Here is a 19,604-nt window from a genome sequence, read left to right as displayed (position 1 = left end):
CCACAAGAGCTCATAGTTAACCAGATCGAACGCCTTGGAGAGATCCAGGAAACATGCATATATAGGAGTCTTCCTGTGTGTATAATATTCGACGGTGTGCTTGAGGCTCAGTATCGCGCTCTCAGTAGATAGTTTGGGTCGAAACCCAAACTGCGCATCACTGATTTGTATATATCTATCAAGCTGAGCATCAAGCACCGCGTCAAACACTTTAGCCACCACAGTTGCTAGAGAAATTGGTCTATAATTGGCCAGCTTCGCTATGTCACCTGTCTTATTTTTTACAATAGGAACAACCACAGTGCGAATCATATCGGGTGGTAGGTAAGCATGGCTGATACTAAGGGAGAAGAACATGGCAAGAACCCTGGGCAGATGTGGCCCGGCATGTTGCAGATGCTCAATGCTAAGCCCATCATGCCCAGGGGACTTGCCCCTCCTCATATTTTTAATTACTTTACTTACTTGATTTGCTGTAATTTTAGTAGTACACACAGACCCAGCTGCCCCTACCACCTCCCTTCTGGGTACTGCACTAAGGGGAGACTTGACAGAAAAATGATTCATAAACAAGTTGGCTATTTTTACAGGATTGGTCTCATTTTCAATACTCACAGAGAGCCCAGGCCTGTAATTTAATCTGTTAGTACTTTTCCAAAAATTGCGAAAATCATTTTTACCATGATAAGAAGCCAACCGGTCCAATTTAATTTGATCCTGGTGTTGCTGGCACCATTTTAATCTGGCTTTAAAAACTTTGCGACTTACACACATGGAATCATATAATTGACCAGAACGGGGCTTACCACTAGCCACCCAGATCTGAAATCTAAACCTGGCCTCTCTGTGAGCCTCACCCACATGTTTATTCCAACCCATTATATGTTTATTTTTCCTATTCTGCAAGTCATTTTTACATAATACTGAGGCCGAACTAAGGGCATAAATTATGTCACTATACAACTTATTAATAACTTCCCTATGCAAGTTGTCAGTACCAATATTACAACAGCTATCTGCACATTCACTGAGCTGAGTAGGAAGGTCAATAACTTTTAGCAAATCATTACATTTACATTCATATTTGATAATATCACTAGGTTGTCTGTCACCCCAGAAAACTTTTGACCTATCAATATTACAATTATATATTTTTGAATGAGTTACATCCAAGTTACATTCAATGACTAGTGGGAAATGGTCAGACCAATAAACATTATACATTACATATATTTTAGAAATAGTAGACCAGGCCGCCTGTGTCACCACACAGTGGTCCAGCCAGCGCTCACATCCATGACTGTCACTCACATATGTATAGGTACCAGTGTCGGGCCCAAGCATTTCTTGGTCTGCACAGATCCACTGACTGTCCTCACAAAAATTCATAAGTTCATTGTGAAAGGGTTCATTAGGGTGGGCATTGAAATCCCCTAATACATAAGCAGCGTCTACCTCGCTGTCCTCTATAATAGCATGTAAAGTACTCACACACTCCACAAAGATTGGCAAATTTTCAGCGGAATCGGTCGGCATATACACACTGAATATCCCAACACGTTTAGAGCCTACATTAATTTGAATACCACAAATCCTATTATTGTTACACTCCACTACACTCGCCGAGGGAAACAGACTCTTTCTCCATAGCAACGCGACGCCGCCGTGGGGTCTTCCTCTGAGTATCCCAGCTGAAGTGTCAACGGCAGAAGTAGCTGTATAGGCGAAGTCCTCATGTATGGTGGAAAGAAACGGTATGTCATTTGGGAGCAGCCATGTCTCCTGGATTCCTATGATATCTGCAAATGCACATAATCCACGTATGTTATCTACCGACCTTTTTACGCTCTTGCAATTAAAACTTATAAATGTACATAAACCCACAGTAAAACTGTATATAGAAACAGCCACATATCGTAAAGCGTTTCGAAGAAAAACAACACTCAAAGGGAAGTCATATCGCTTTGGCGCCTTTGGCACAAAGTCTGTCATATTGCTGTTGCCAGTTTAAATTTGGAATACTGGGAACTGGGAAGGTTATCCCGGTTGCCGAGTGCATCGACAAATGGAAGTTGATAAAATAGTTACCTGTATCAAAATCCGTGAAAACTGCGCGGAATTCAATTATTCTGGTTCAATTATGATAGAGGGGGCTAACGAATTTTTAGACATTTTAATCCAGAGCAAATACCCCATAAATTCACACGGAAACTAGACTCATGCTCAGAAGCAAGGGAAACATGATACCTTACATAGTGTTTAATCAAAAACGTCATATCTCCATCCGAGTTTTAACTGCATAGAATTTTTGATCATTTTTGGCATTGGGCTGAAGTATAGGAAACTGATAATAAGGTCGTAAGTGCCAACAGTTGTAAGGTTGTATTTCGTTTGGTCGGCTGTTTTCAGTTGTTTCAATTCGGAGTAATTATTGTTTCAAGCGAATTCATTAAAGTGCTATTGTTTAATGAATTACGCTGTAAGGTTAAGGCACGTTTAAGAGGAAAGTATAGGTAGCACGTACTCGTCCATATTATACAAAAAAGAGAAAACGTTTTTCCACTTCTAAATATTTCATAATTTTAATATTTATTTCCGAGTTTCACAAGGATTGTGATAGTTTTATTTCAGTTTCCAAACAGACCTTAGTATAGTTGTTAAAAACCGTTTTACTCTGAGCCCTGGGGCGATTAAACACTGGTAAAGCGAAATTGAAATAGAGCTCACAACGGCTGTGTATTGTCACCGCTTAGAGAGTGCAGATAAAGGTACCGTCCGGATACAGACTACACCAGCATTACTGGAGCAGTATTGCAGCGTGACATTACTGCTGACTTGCCGACTGCATTGCTTCGTGGCCACTCTACTAAATGTGTTTGCGACACAGCGCCGCAATCCATGGCGCACCCTGTCCTATTGGCCACGCGTACCCCTACTCCTGCGGGCGCAGCATGGTTCCATTTTTATCGCCTGTCACTATGCCCATCACTCTCGCACTTACATATGTACTTGTTAGAACGTGACAGGCATGGTGACAGGCGATAAAACGCGACCGTGCTACCGCCGCTGCTCGCAACCTGTGCTGATTGACGTCAGGGGCAAGTGGAAGTCACTTTCTAACAAAAGCTGTCAAAAAGTGACAGCTTGTATTACAAGTTACAAGCTTTTGAAAAACGGGTCCCAGGGCTGTCAGCACCGATACTTTCTGGGCAACCACTGTTTAAGGGAAGGATGACACGATAGAAAAAGAATAATAAAAACCGTTGGTTCAGACCGTTCATCTCGCCTGAGCCCGCTCAGCGTTAGGAACATGGCTGAAGTTTCATCGCTGACAAAGGATTTAATTAAATTGTAGGAAAGCGGCTCACGTGAAACGGAATATTTTCATAAAATGTATGTAAATGGATTAGTTCAAGAATTTCATTCACTGCTGTACTCAACTAGAGCGGAATAGGTACGAACTTTCAAAATATGTTATTATTAGTCTACTATTTAACTGGGGCGGTTGATAAGAAGTTATTATGGAGGCTTATTCAGAATGTTATTTCTTGAAATGAAACGGTTATACGTAGCTGACAGGTCAAATCCATAACTGTGTCATACTCGTAGCGAGATGCAGTCAGCTTCGGTCAGGTTGAAAGCTTAGCTGCATATAGCTGATTTGCATCAGGTACATTAATGAAGTAAGTAAAAATAACGCCGTATAAGGACAGCCGACCTCAAGTAAATGGGATAAGGCTAGGAAGAAGAAGAGATGAAGTAAGTAAAAATGTAACAAATGAACTCGTTTTAATTAATAATCTCAGCTTTTTTATTAGAACGTCTTTCGCAACCTAAGCATGTTTGAGAAGTTTAACGATCATCAGTTTGGTTCCGATCCTGTCATGATAATGACCAATGACCATGGCACGGCCCGCAGTGCATCTCACACGAGCCAATAAGTGCGACAGAAATGTCTAATCACACGACTCTAACAATAAACGTAATTCCCAAGGTCGTATCCAGACAAGATCTAAACCATAACAATTGTTAAATAATAATCAGCAGGGAGCGTACATTTCATGCCGATGACAGGCGTATGACGTCAACCTACATACAGGGTGGACAAAGTTTGAAAAGGGCAATGGAATAACGAACGTTTATTTATTCGTACCTAATAATGGAAAATATGATTAATCAATGATTAATCACTGTTATCTAATCAACCTCTTCCGTTTAAGTAGATATATATTGACACTTGAGACGGACATTGAAAGAATATTAAACAAATTTATTGTTCCTGCTGTCAGCAAAGTTTGCCACCAAAAGAAAGCAACATCAAGTTACATTTGCAAACAATAAAACACAAAGAACATGAGGAACATAAAGAAACACAGTTTGATTTTAACATGGACTTGACCAATTTCATGATAGCATCGAATATACCATGAAACAATTGAATAACAAAAACTTTGTCGATTTCATACAAAAATGTATCGGGGGGAAATATGCAAGTACAGTACGTATACCCTCAGAATCTAACTTAAGACTAAGGTATTTGCCGAAAAAGTTTGAACAAAGTTTCGCGTCGATACGGGAGGACATTCTTATTTTTTTTATTTCAGAAACTATTATGTTACTAATAATCAAACGTTGATAGACACGTTGTTGTGGCCTATAATTAAAAATAAAATAAAAGTCACTACGTTTCCGGTTACTAAGTTGTGTCACTACGTTTTTTGAAACAGCCTGTGTGTTTATATGAATACGTCATTATGACGAAACCGGCATGAAATGTACGCTCCCTGATAATCAGCCTCCCTATAGTATACTCTGTGCGGAAAGAGAAGAGTCGTGAAATGTATGGGAACCAATACGTTCTACGAATCTTCTCTTTCCACAGAGACTACCTGTAGACACTATAAACAATAATCGAAATTAAACTTTCGTAAAACATATTTTCAACTGTTTAGACGACAACAGTCAATCGCAGCCGCCGCGAGCACTCGAGCCTGAGGAAGGACCCCCGAGGGCCCGAAACATGTCGCCAATAGCGACTAAAATTCAAGTGAGTGAAACCGTTGTCTTCTAAACAGTTCACTAATAGACAATGCCTTATAACTAGGGATTATTACATTGTCAGTACCGTACCGGAAGTGGCCCCTGTATTACAGTGATCTGAATTAGCCATCGTGTGATTAATGTCGATGTAAATTGCGGATCAGTCTCGTAAGCTTCCGGTTACACTACGTAGCTTATGTACTTACATTAGTTGTTTGGTGAATTCAAATTAATCGATCACTAAATTATTATTAACTATATTATACTAGTGGCTCCGTGAGCTGTAGATCTTCCAAAGCCTCATTGCTCAGCCATTTTGAAAAAAAAAAAAAACGAAAACTGCTCACCAAATTTCACGAGAATCAATTGAAAAATGCGTCTAATAGACTATATAGAACATCCGGACATACAAGCTGAAATGGACACCTTCGCTTTCGCTCAGTCAATTATAGTATATTACTCGATATAATTTGTAGGTATGGATTGAATTATATGATCATAACTATATTTCGTTTTTCTAGCATTAAAAAAAGACTACGCGATCATGACGTGTCTTTTACCTAATTGTAAAACGCTTTTAAAAATCAGTAACTATTACTTATGAAAGCAAAAGAATGTAAATAATCGTATATGATTCATAATTGTTACATATTTATTTTCCAAAAGTGTTTTTCAATAAAAAGACACGTTAAGATTGTTTACCTTTTTTCTAATGCTAAGAAAACGAGCTATATATATGTCGTAGTTAGATCGTATAATCCGTCGTATTACATTACGGCTAGCCGTTTTACAAAACGGCGGCTCGACGATTAGCCGGATTGTCATTGCGATACGTTCTTCAATAAGGCGGCCTACGTTTAGCCGCATCGTATCTACTATTTAGATTGTAGAGTGACCAGTTCCTTCGGTCGTCTACGTAACCGGAGTTTGACAATGTTTGCAATTTAATTTATTTCTACCATGGTCCCACCGCACTACATGTGTTTCTTTTCCAAAACATTTCCTTCACAACTTAAATAGACGGAGCCCCGCTTTGCGGGGCTCCTATTTCTGGGCGTTTTGCTTTTCGGGCATCTGAAGCTACCTAACGAACCTAACCTACTTACCTACCTACGCTTTTTTCCCCAAAGTGTAATGTTTTCACGGAAGTCTCACTAAATCAATAGGTAGGTAGGTTAGGTTCGTTAGGTAGCTTCAGATGCCCGAAGGGCAAACCGCTCAGAAATAGGAGCCCCGCGAAGCGGGGCTCCGTCTAGTTAAGTTGCGAAGGAAATGTTTTTTGAAAAGAAACAGTCCGACGAACTCCAGATTTGATGGACACCCCAGCGTTTTTCATAGTTTGTTGTTATGTGGGGAAAAAATGATAAACTCGAGACAGCGTAAGGCGATCACGTGACCGTAAGAGGCGTAAGGTTTAGATGGCCACTCATAATTTAGATGGCATTTAAATCAATAAAGAAAACTCAATGTTATTTGACATTTTCAAAACTCTTTACCGTATGTAATTAAACATGTCAATGAAAAGTGTGCTCTTATTTGAGAATGGTAATAATATATAATAAATAAATAGAATACCTCCGCTAAACATATGTATCGTGTTACCGGGCGTCGGTAACATAGTGAGGTGAGTTTTCACTTCTATCGGTACTCCCGAAGTGCAACCGTTGTTGCTTGTTAGGGTTCCGTACCCAAAGGGTAAAAACGGGACCCTATTACTAAGACTCCGCTGTCCGTCCGTCCGTCCGTCCGTCCGTCCGTCCGTCTGTCACCAGGCTGTATCTCACAAACCGTGATAGCTAGACAGTTGAAATTTTCACAGATGATGTATTTCTGATGCCGCTATAACAACAAATTATATAAATACTAAAAACAGAATAAAATAAAGATTTAAGTAGGGCTCCCATACAACAAACGTGATTTTTGACCGAAGTTAAGCAACGTTGGGCGGGGTCAGTACTTGGATGGGTGACCGTTTTTTTGCTTGTTTTTTTGCTTGTTTTGCTCTATTTTTTGTTGATGGTGCGGAACCCTCCGTGCGCGAGTCCGACTCGCACTTGGCCGGTTTTTTTTTGTTTGAGTTGTGTCATTTCTACTTTGCTGACCGATTACATTCACGTCTAAATATTACAAATATATTTTGAACAGTCTTTTGGACACACACAAACCTCACAAATCACAATTTGTAAGCTTTCACAGATAACCTACAAATATTCAACAATAACCGTCAAATTCCACACAAAAACGACATTCTGCATAAAACGCATGGGTCCCGTTTATCACTCCATGTATAACATATCTGATTAGCCTATGTCGTACGTGCACAGCCTTCCAAACTAACGTTCCAGATCTAAAACAATAAAAAAACATACGCAAAACTGAATGATATGCTCTTTTATTTCTACGGGCCCAAATCCGAAGAGACTGCAATCGATTTTGTACTGTAAGGATAAAGAATCAAGGTTGAATTTTGAATAGGATGTTCTTTTACATACATAATATTGTCATAGGGTCGAAACGAAACGAAAAACTTTTTGAACAGTCTATGAAGTTGCGTCCGTCCGGAATCAGTTCGTTAGCATAGCCAGAGCGAGTCTCTGAAAAAAGTGAAAACCGACTTTATTGTATATGGCTTAAGGTCGTTTTTTTAGTATTCTGGCATATGTTACGATATTGTTAATGTTGTAACTGCGTCCGCTGCTGACGCTTCCGTATTGGCAATTGTCAGGCTTTTCAATCCCTTAAAAATGCATTTTTGCTGTTACAAGGTTTTTTGCACAAACGTCACCAAACGACCCATTAAGAGCTATTGTTTGAAAAATCCGTATATTAAAGTATTAAATATTTGAGCTCATATGCATGTTATGTTTTTAGGGTTCCGTACCCAAAGGGTAAAAAGCGGGACCCTATTACTAAGACTTCGCTGTCCGCCCGTCCGTCCGTCTGTCACCAGGCTGTATCTCATGAACCGCGATAGCTAGACAGTTGAAATTTTCACAAATGATGTATCTATGTTGCCGCTATAACAACAAATACTAAAAATACAATAAAATAAATATTTAAGGGGGGCTCCCATACCACAAACACGATTTTTTTGCTCTATTTTGTGTTGATGGTGCGGAACCCTCCGTGCGCGAGTCCGACTCGCACTTGGCCGGTATTTTATGGTATAGGAGGCAAACGAGCAGACAAATCGCCTGATGATAAGCAATTACCGTAGCCTATGGCCAACTGCAACACCAGTTGTTTACAGTTTAAGAAATGTAGCGATCAACAATTATTATGCCTATGTTTGAAGTCGTTTCACTAATTCTACAAGTACTTCATTATTCTACACGTTTGAATTGTTGATAGGAAGTTAATTAGAATCTTGTAAAAACAACCATTAAAACTCGCGCCATCTGTCATAAACCTACAAAATAAAGTTTCAAGTGTATACCAGTTTGCAGACGATACATGTATAATCACGGCCCATGAGAATCTGGAAAATGCCCAGAGCATGATGCAGCATGACTTCGATACACTGTGCAAATGGGCTCACGACCTAGGTCTGTCACTAAACTACGCTAAAACTAAACTGATGCACATTCACTCGCCGTATAAAAAAATCAACTTCACACCAAAGATCGTGGCCCACGAGCACAAATGCCTACACATGCCTAGTACAACTTGTAAATGTAATCATCTTGATATTGTAAAAGAACATACTTACCTCGGGCTAATTATAGACCATAACTTTAACTGGGGCCCTCATATCCACCGGGTATGTAACAAACTTAGATCTATCCTATCAAAACTATGTATACTAAAATACAAAGTCCCTTATAATACATTAAGACTCCTTTACATGTCTATGGCGGATTCTGTTATAAGTTATGGCCTAGAAAGCTATGGAAGATCATACAAAACCTACCTAAATGATATCTATAACCTCCAATTACGTATACTTAAGACTATTGTACCTACGAAAATTAAATATAAACATAAAAGTAATTATGAAAATCTATTCAATTACTGCGGAGTGCTAACGGTATTTGAAAAAATAGACTTAATCATTGTAACCCAATACTACAATAACATAAAGTACTTACACAAAAAAACGCGACCCCCACGGTTACGTAACTTAGATAACATCCCTACATTCGAGATCGTAAAAACGAACAATGAATACGGTCGAAGAGTATGGAAATGCATTGTACCGCGTATATTGAATAGATTTCCAAATGAATTATTAAGCTCATTAGAAGATCGAACATGTGGGCAAGCTAGATACATTATAAAGAAACACATGCTTAAAATAAGAGAACAATCGAATCCCTATCTTGTAACAATATAATAAAGATGTAATAGTAGTGTATAATTAATTCTATATGACTACCTAGACTCCTTAACTCAAAAAATCTTTTTAATTTAAGATTAGTAGTTAAGTTTTGTAAATATGCATGCTTATTTTATGAAATAAACAGATTAATTTTTTTTTTTTTTTTAAGTGCCGTACTTACATAAAATGATCGGACACACTGTAATGCCGTGTCACGTGCATCTCGTGTAACTTTAAAAGTTGAGTTTGGAAATAATTATGTTTAAAGTTTTAAAGATTCAAATGCTGTTATCGTTGACGGTTGACGTATTTTTTTCTAATCTACATGTAGGAAATATGGTTACATAATAGGATCTTTAATTATTTTTTTTTGCATAATTGAATAGTTTTCATTTTATTTGAATTAAATGGTTCCGCATGACCAACTCTTCCATATTATAGTTGTCACACGAAGTCATGTAAGTCAAGTTACATGACATACGCGTGATCAGACGTGCCACGTATTAAGCGAAATAATATTGTTGTCGTATAAACCAAGCGCTCGGCCAGTCATGCCAAATTGCCTAACTCCGGTAAAAGAACATATATCATGCAACTCAAGTTAACTGAGCTGTGTCTGACGCCATCGGCAAAAAAATGAAGTTACATGAGTTAGTCATATGCTTTTCTCAGTAAATAATGAAGATTTTCAAAATGTTCTTTTAGAAGATATATGATGATGATGATGGTATCCTGTTATCCCTCATCAGGGACATAGGGCTCTTAGAAGGGATTTCCATTTTTCGCGGTCCAGCGCGGCCTCCTCCAGCTCCGCCCAGCCGAGGCCGACTGGTGCAGCCTCCCTTTCCACTGTGCGCCTCCAGGTGGTACGTGGGCGGCCTGGCCCCCTTCTTCCGGGAATTTTCCAAGTCAGCCCTTGCTTGGATATGTGGTTGTTTGGCCTTCGTAAAACATGACCTATCCAGCGCCATTTCCGCAGAAGTATCTCCTTAGCTAAAGGATTTTGTCCGGTCAACTCCCATAATTTAATATTGGAGATGGTCCGTGGCCAGTAGACTCCTACGATTCGCCGTAGACACTTGTTTACAAACACCTGTAGTCTAGTACATGATGAGTAGTAGTAGTAGTAGAAGATATATATTTAATGGTTTTAAGACGATTTAGACTGGTTACCCGTAACTCATGTAACTCGAGTTAACGGACTTTGGCGTGACACGGCAGTGTTACTTTCGGCTTTTAGTAAGGGGTAGTCGATTACCGTAGGTAATTTAAAATGACGAAGTCTTTTCGAGAATATTTTTTTATATTTTTTGGTCAATTAAAATAAGTAAGATGCACCACAAAAGAAAAAAACCGGTCAAGTGCGAGTCGGACTCGCGCACGGAGGGTTCCGCACCATCAACAAAAAATAGAGCAAAACAAGCAGAAAAACGGTCACCCATCCAAGTACTGACCCCGCCCGACGTTGCTTAACTTCGGTCAAAAAATCACGTTTGTTGTATGGGAGCCCCACTTAAATCTTTATTTTATTCTGTTTTTAGTATTTGTTGTTATAGCGGCAACAGAAATACATCATCTGTGAAAATTTCAACTGTCTAGCTATCACGGTTCGTGAGATACAGCCTGGTGACAGACGGACGGACGGACGGATGGACGGACGGACGGACGGACGGACGGACGGACGGACGGACGGACGGACGGACAGCGGAGTCTTAGTAATAGGGTCCCGTTTTTACCCTTTGGGTACGGAACCCTAAAAATCACAGTTTTACAATGTAAATAAAAGATTTACAATGTAAAAGTGAGCAGCGGCTAATGAAGCCTCGCAGCGTAGTGTTTTGTATCGGCGCGATTCGGGAAATGATTTAGAGATTCACTAGATATGAAATTGCCCCGGCTGAATATTGGAGCGGCGTTAAGAATAGCGTAAGCGCCAGCCGCCATAAGGTACCTTTTTCCGTGGAACGTCACATATCTTTACTATTTCATATCTGGTGAATCTCTAATTCATTTCCCGAATCGCGCCGTATGTTGATTTCTTCATGACCATTTTAGGATTTTGCAGAATTTATATTTACAATTGGACGCATTGACTTTGTTCCTTTCAGTTTTATCTGGTTTCCATAAGTCTCTTCATCTTAACCGAAGAGTAAAGATTCCCGAAAAGTAATAAAAGGCCGGTCCGTGCCCCGCGTCATAAAAGTTGTGCAGACTCACCAATCTACCTCGTCCTCCCGGCCTTGAGTTATTCTAGCCGCTTACCTATAGTTCGTTTTTTTAGCATTAGAAAGAAGGTAAGCGATCTTGACATGTCTTTTAATTGAAAAACGCTTTTTAAAAATCAGTAACTTATACTTAGAAAACAGAAGAATATAAATGATCGTATTATTAGATTCATAATTGTTACATATTTGCCGTGACTTATTTTTAAAACATTTTTCAATTAAAAGACACATCATGATTGTTTACCTTTTTTCTAATGCTAAAAAAACGAACTATAGAGCGAGCGCAGGGCCCAGGAAAACTTGGTGATGATGATTGATGACACATGTTGGATTTTATAACAAAATCTAGTAAAATAGATAGCAAATGAGTAATTTATCACAATAATGTGGACATTCAAATAAAATACGAAAATGTTACAAAAATACAGGACCTGAAAGTTTCCAAATTTAAGTTTTTTTTCTAACTTCCAAAAACGATAAAAGTAAGAGTATTCAATTCCTTACATTTTATCAAAAAAAAAAAAGGTATTGCAACTATATACATAAACGCAATATTTCACGTACAAAAACGCAATTTTCTTGTTTTGTCCATACTACAAGATGGGATCTCAGTGACCTTGACGTCACGTTCACTTATTCTTTTGTGAGAGGCGTTTCGCGAGTGAAGTGCGACTGTCGGACTATGACTATGATTTCTGACTTTTGTGTTGCTTTAATGCAATGGGTCTTATATAGACATTTGATCCTAAAAATAAACCCGATCGATTGATGCCATAAATGAAAATTAGTCATGCAGCCTATGGCTACCCTACAGTAACAGTTACTGATTTTTAAAAAGCGTTTTCAATTAAAAGACACGTCAAGATCGCGTAGTCTTTTTCTAAGGCTAAAAAAACGAACTTTAATATACGCCAGCCGAACGAGATGCATTGAAAGTAAGTTACGTTCACGACGTTACTGTACTGGAGACCACGACTCGCTTTTGCTAAAACAGCGAAGAGAACCAACTGCACTAATTAAAAATACCTACGGAGGAGGCGCCAACTTCATTTACCGGGATTAATTGGGTCGGAAATAAAGCTTCGGAGAATAGTCTGCCGGAAACGATATCGCCGAAGTCGGCTTTTATACTTGGGTTGTCTATTATTGTTCAGTCTATGGTCGTTGGGGAACTGTAAAAAGGAGTAAACATTAACAGTGCATCAAAACTAGCGTATCAGATTATGCGTCAAATGTATGTAGATACACGCACATCCTCTGATAGCCTGGCAAAAACAGATGTGCCTCTATATATTGAACAATTGGACTGTTGCACATTATTTTGAACGCGAACTGTTTAGATATATTTGGAAAATAATTCGAGGGTGGCAGATACTTTTGGCGCGTTGATTCATCTGCTACTATTAATGCTGAGTGTACAACGGATGACAATTTTTATTTAATTTGTTGATTAAGATAAGAAATCAGTTACCTTCTAAGAGCGTTTTCTTATAATCCGATCCGATATCGGATGTTGGACACGACTACAAAAAGCAAAATATAAAACGAACCTTAAGTAATTATTTTTTTAAATAAATGATAATTGTTTAAAATAAAGCGGTAGTGCCAAAAATAAAAGGTCTTTCTCCAAGAGACATCCGATATCGAAACGGACAATGTTATGTAAACGCTCTACGTTCCCTCAGATTAACGACTTCAACACGGACAAAACCACAGGCAGAGTTAGTCTAGTATTACCAATTTAATTTACTAGCACTTCATTTACTGATAAATAAATAATTTCTGCACGAACCGAACTGGAATAAACTCTTTGCCGGCGATATCGGCATTATCGGTGAAACTTAAAGGCCGGCCATTGTTGACGCCGTGGATGAATGTGCACAGACTTTGCCCGGTTTATCGGAAATGTTGCAGTGTGAAAAGGCTTTACAGAAAATACGTAACTCCAGAAACAATAGAACAGATATTTTATTGTGGTTGTAATTTCGTCTATTGCGGGAGTGTCCAAACTACGGCCCGCGGGCCATCCCGGCCGTTTTTACAAGCTTATATTACAAGCTTTACTTTCAGCACCAGCAGTTTCAGCTGTCTGTCTGTAGTTTCCAGTGAAGCTGAAAATTTGCATATATCGAGCTGATATGATGATAAGGTAGGAGGTAGGTGGTCATTGGAGTTGAAACTCTGTGATAAAACAATGCAACCTAATTGTGTTTGAGGTTGTCAGAATTGTCTTGATGGGTATTAGTTTCATGTGGAAATAAAAGTATAGTCAGCGACAAAAGCTTGTATATTTTTTTTTTCAAACAACTTATTACGTAAAGAAAAGATAAAGAGCCAAAGGCCAAAATCCGGCAACAGCGACATTAACTGCGTCAACTCAACACTGCTAGCTACATTTGCATTCCGATTGTAACTTTAAGTTGTGGCACTTGTGGCTATTGAAGACGGAGTTGATCTATTAAACAATATTAGAAGAACTACTTAAAAAATAAACATTAATATCTGTTCAATTAAAATACTTACCTTAAAAAAAACAGTCACGCGGCATAAAATGTTCGTTTGCCTTTTCCGTCTGAAAAACAGTTTTACAGACCATACGACACCTTACGGTGTGTATAAAGTTTCAAACGGTGCAGGTGCCAACCTCACTCCAGCCAGCCTATTATGGATAGCTTTATCCATCTTTATCCACGTGATAAAATAACTGTCACTGTTTAACACCGTGGGAAAGAAAGTGACGGACACCGTTTTATCACGCTGTCACGTAGACAAGAACGACCATCATATCCGTACAGTACGGATATGATGGTCGTTCTTGTCTACGTGACAGCGTGATAAAACGGTGTCCGTCACTTTCTTTCCCACGGTGTTAAACAGTGACAGTTATTTTATCACGTGGATAAAGATGGATAAAGCTATCCATAATAGGCTGGCTGGGCCTTTGCGAGAAATTCCAGTCCAAATTTAAAAAGTATGCATAGGTGAAAAATACTGGTAGGCTAAATCAACTACGAGTCCGTGTAAGCTAACTTTGCACCGATTTGAAAAAAAATTTGTGTATGTCATTTAACCTTTTCAACGCCGTGGCAAACACAAAAACTGTCACTCGGACGCCACGTCACCGAAGTGTCAAAACTGAAATTGAACTTTATGCATGTGCACGTAGGTCTATGTTGGTCTGTGGTATGTGACTGATTAATCCGTCTTTGGCGTTGGACCTGCGGTCATCGGCGTCCAAAAGGTTAAACGTCATATTTTCATACAGTTTTTATATACATACAGGGCATAACAAGATAATGGATGTATAGATGGTCAACCAAATCTTGTCAGTAAAAAAAGGCGCGAAATTCAAATTTTCTATAGGACGATATCCCTTCGCGCCTACATTAATTTTCAAATTTGCCGCCTTTTTCTACTAACAAGATCTGGTTGACCAAGTATAACTTAAAACTTTTGTTTTTAAACAGCTCATTTAAATGTCTAATGTATTTATAAGCAAGAATAACTTTAATGTAAAAAGTGCATTTGTTGCCTCATTACAAAAGTAGCACGCCATTTATGTTTTCTTACTTATTTACATCCATGGTTTGTTCCAAAAAATCCCTGGTAAAACATAAACATTAAACAACAACCAAACGAACCGATTTGTCATTATGCTTAACCAAGTCATTCACATGAATATAACCCAGAAAAGCTAAAAACGGCAAATCACAAACCGAACTGGCAATAGAGAATAAAATAAAAAGTATCATTCTTAACCTCTTTTCAGTCAGTAACAAACTAACTATGGGCAACAAAAACTGTACAGCATTCTTTATCCGAATGCAGAGGGCTGTTACGTTCATTGTATATTCATGCCATCGGCAACGTTCTTTTTTCGAAAATACTTTTTGCTTCTGACCTTTTCGTCATAGTATATCGTGGCGGTTTGTAAAGCTGACGTGCACGGGATTATTTTGGATTATTGTTTTACATGTCTGGGAACTGTTTGCAAATTGTAAAAGTTAATCCCTGAAAGGTTAGTAATAAGCAACTAACTTTTAAAACTCGGAATAATTATTAGAAAGTGTAGGAATTCTTTTTGTATAACGTGAAAACTGCTTCGGTTATTTTAGTAGACTATGAAAATAAACAAAGAATCAAAAGGTTCGTTTCGTTTGTAAAATCTACATAATCTATGGCCTAGACATATTACACTATAATATTACTTTTGTATCATAAGTTGTTATTTGTAGTGATGATGATGATGATTATGCTGTAATTTTCAATATGGCCGCTACATACCTGAAACAGAAATAAAGAAAGGTTAAAAACATAAGAACTAGAACCAGCCTTTTTAAATTTAAAATTACTTTATAAATAAAAACAACAAGAAAACGTCCTGTAAGTTTCTAATTAAGAAATAAAATCGAGTTTCTCCAAGCAATTTATTATGACAGCTTTCAACGTTTTTAATTGACACGGCTGTCACTTCATTTTATCCTCAGCAGAATTAATTTTATAGGTACCTACATACTTATTTTCTTTCTCTTTAACAAGTTTTAGACGTGAATATCTAAGTCCTTAAAATTCTTTACAAACTGGCGGGCGGCCCGGCCCAAATAATCCATTCATCTGTCATTTTGGTTAACGACATGTCATTTTATAAAGTAAGGTCAATCTTTAAATAACATAGGTAGAGTCTGTGCGGAAAGAGAAGAGTCGTGGAATGTATTGGGCCCCATACATTCCACGACTCTTCTCTTTCCGCACAGACTCAGATTAGTAGGTACAGTCAGCATCAAAAGTAGTAGATCCTACGCGTCAAAAATATCTACTTACCATTCTCTAATAGCTTAACAAAGAGTAACATGTCTCTTATATGTACGAGATTTATATACAAGACCTGTAGAAATTTATCTCTATTTGGAAAAATGAAGGGTGGCAGAATACTTTTTTATATATTTTTTTTCGTCTGAAAATAACACTCGTCCATTTCAATTATTATATTTAAGGTGAACAATTTTATACGAAATTTATTAAATTACATCCGGCTTTCGTATAATGAGAAATTTAACAACCCCAACACGAATTATTAAAGACGCGGTAAGTCGGCAATCGGCTTACCTCGGCCATTCTGTATACAGGGTGCTTCCTGTAACAGGAGCAGTAAATTAAACTAAAGGCTGTACTCCTCAAACTGACCACCATTTGTTCAGCAACTTTTAAAAATTATGAATCCTTTAATCTTCCTCTTTTTCATACATAATAAAATAATATTGCCTTCAATGTACGCTGACATCAGTGTCTTTGACGTTGCTTGTCACGCTTTAAACATAACAAAATTTGCAATACGTTGCTTCTTAGTATAAAAAGTGTAATAAAAATCAAAACATGAGTTATTTTCAAAAGTTGCTGAACAAATGTTGGTCAGTTTGAGGAGTACACCCTACAGTTTAATTTATTGCTCCTATTACAGGAAACATCCTGTATATGTACAGTGCTGTAAAGTTTTGCTTTAAAACATTTGGTATGACAGTGTAATATATTTCAAAACCCGAAATTCGTGGCTTTGACAGTAACTAGAGTTAGACCAATATAAGCCTGTAAGGATTTTGATAGCACACCCATTGACAGTGTCATTTTAAAAGTCAAACTTGTATGAATTATTTCGTATCCACGGATCTTTCTATACATTTTAGATCCGTCATGCAAACCCTGGCTAAACCGTAAAATTAGCTTAACGTTAATATGACTCACGACAGTTTTAATTCAATCAGAACGAAGTATTATTTCCGCGCACTTTTTAGAAAGCTTAAGTAACAAAGTCTGTCAAGGCACTTTATTTATTTGAATTGTGCTACAGGCATTCAGAGAATTGCACGAGAATTGCATCCTATCGTCATGGAACACGTTGTTCGAACAGCTGCAACTCTAAACTTGTGCCAATTAAATTTAACGATGCCTTCGCAAATCAACCCCTTAATACTTTAGCAATTAAAACTTCCCTAACTTGGAGGAGGTAAAAATGTCTCCCCGTACCGTGAAACCCCCTTCGAGTTTGAAATAAAATTATTGGCGCGATTGGCATTTTTATGAGCTTATTGGGAACGAGTTGGGTAGTAAAGTGATGGTTTAAGGAGGGATCTGTCTTAAGTGAGGCCTTAGGGATATAAGGCAAAGTGTAGCCATGACTTTCTTAGAAGCTGAATAGAAGTAACGGTATTGATACGTGAAAACTGTGATCCCGATGTTACTGACCTGTTCAGTCAGTATCAAAAGCAGTGGATCAAATTAAGCGTCAAAAGTATGAAGTATGAACAAATGTTGGTCAGTTTGAGGAGTTAATTTTTTGCTCATGCATGTTACAGGCCACATATGTCCGGTATATACATAAATTTAATTGGAAGAATAATGCAGGGTGGCATATACTTTTAGCGCGTTGTTGCATCCGATACTATTGATGCTGACTGTACAACTTATGGCTCCTCTACACGATGGGCCAGCGCCGGCCACTCCAAGGGACGCAGCCATGCGGTAGAATGAGATAGCAATATCACTTGCTCCCTCTAACGCATAAATGCGTCCCTTGGAGTGGCCGGCGCTGGCCCATCGTGTAGAGGAGCCATTAGTACTTACTTATATTGACATTTTATATTATAAATATCAGCTATTAATATGAATATCTGGGTGACCGAGCTTCGCTCGGAAAACATATAAAAACTCGAAAATGCGCGTTTTCCCAGAGATAAGACCTAGCTAGATCGATTTTTCGCCCCCAAAAACCCCCATATAGTAAATTTCATCGAAATCGTTAGAGCCGTTTCCGAGATCCCCGAAATATATATATATATATAAATAAATAAATATGCAAGAATTGCTCGTTTAAAGGTATTAGACAGATATTTACTCTCAGTATCAGATCAAGATAATCCTCTAAAACCCTTCAATTCTCGAGACGTACCTAATGTGTTTAAGAACTAAATACGAATTCGTTATAGATTCATGGGATAATCCCGTCGGAGTAATTTTCAAGGACGCGCCAAATCTCTGGAAAGGATTCTGTCGTCGCGTCATGGATTTGAGATTTCACTTTTGTAAACAGTCAAGGTCAAATATCCGCATTGGAGGGTCTGCCATCTTACAGCCATATTCGAACTTTTAAGATACCGTAACATCGGGGTACTTTAGCCCTAGGGGGTAACTTTGTCCCAAAACGAAAAAAAAATTGAACTTCCCGTCACGCCGCACGTCAGGACCTATCGATGTAGTTCGCGCTACTCATCGATAGAAGACCGTATGGGGTGGTCGGTAAAACAGTTTCACCTTAACAACGCTGATTGGCTAGTCCATAATTTCGGTGATAAGTTGCTACCTATAAACTACGCGATTTTATAATGTGCAAACTTTTTCTCGAAACAAAGAAAGCAGGTAAGTGTAGGTGTTTGATTGTTATCAATTGTAGCAGATATGTATCTGGAATCCTAATGTGATATAAATCATAGAATTTAGGACTTTATTGGCAGAAGTATATGTTATTTAAAATCACAGTATTCTTTGGCTATCGTTTTCGGGTTTCTTTGACCCATGATGGGTAAAAAGTTCCTTCACAGAAAGCAGTGATGCAGATATAAGTCTCACTTCATCTACTGAAGCTCTCATGACGGCACGAGATCAATCTGATAACTCAGTAGACAATTTACCATTGACTCAGGTAAATCGCGATCCCAGGAACAGCTATGATAACATTCCAGCACAGGATGAACCACTGGCTCGGGTTTCAAAAACAGATTCTCTGGATTGTAATGGAATTTATGAAAACCATGATAAAGAGCACCTGCCGCATAAGTCTGATATTTTATATAATGATTCCCAATTTTTAAGACTGATTAGTTACAGTTGCCTACCTAGTAAAATAATTATATAGGAAAACTATTTTTTTATGTTAATTTTAGAATAGAATAGAATAGAATAGAAATAATTTTATTCGTGAGCACAAACACAAAATAGAAACAGATATAACAGAGATATAACAAGAGATG

At 38.1% G+C, this 19,604-nt stretch overlaps 2 protein-coding genes across 3 annotated transcripts in view; both read right to left on the bottom strand.

Moving 5' to 3' along the window:
- The window catches only part of LOC134647341 (uncharacterized), a 103,948-nt gene extending 89,467 nt beyond the window's left edge, over positions 1 to 14,481 (bottom strand). Inside the window, exon 1 of the mRNA XM_063501675.1 lies at positions 14,407 to 14,481. The gene's annotated coding sequence lies outside the window, so the exon portion shown is untranslated. The remainder of the gene's footprint in view (positions 1 to 14,406) is intronic.
- The window catches only part of LOC134647345 (syndecan), a 518,229-nt gene that overhangs the window by 137,658 nt on the left and 360,967 nt on the right, over positions 1 to 19,604 (bottom strand). The gene's annotated exons all lie outside the window — the stretch shown is intronic.

The sequence above is a fragment of the Cydia amplana genome, chromosome 4 (genome assembly GCF_948474715.1).
Source record: "Cydia amplana chromosome 4, ilCydAmpl1.1, whole genome shotgun sequence".
In the NCBI taxonomy this organism is placed as follows: Eukaryota; Metazoa; Arthropoda; class Insecta; order Lepidoptera; family Tortricidae; genus Cydia; species Cydia amplana.
This window is presented reverse-complemented; position numbering and strand designations above follow the sequence as displayed.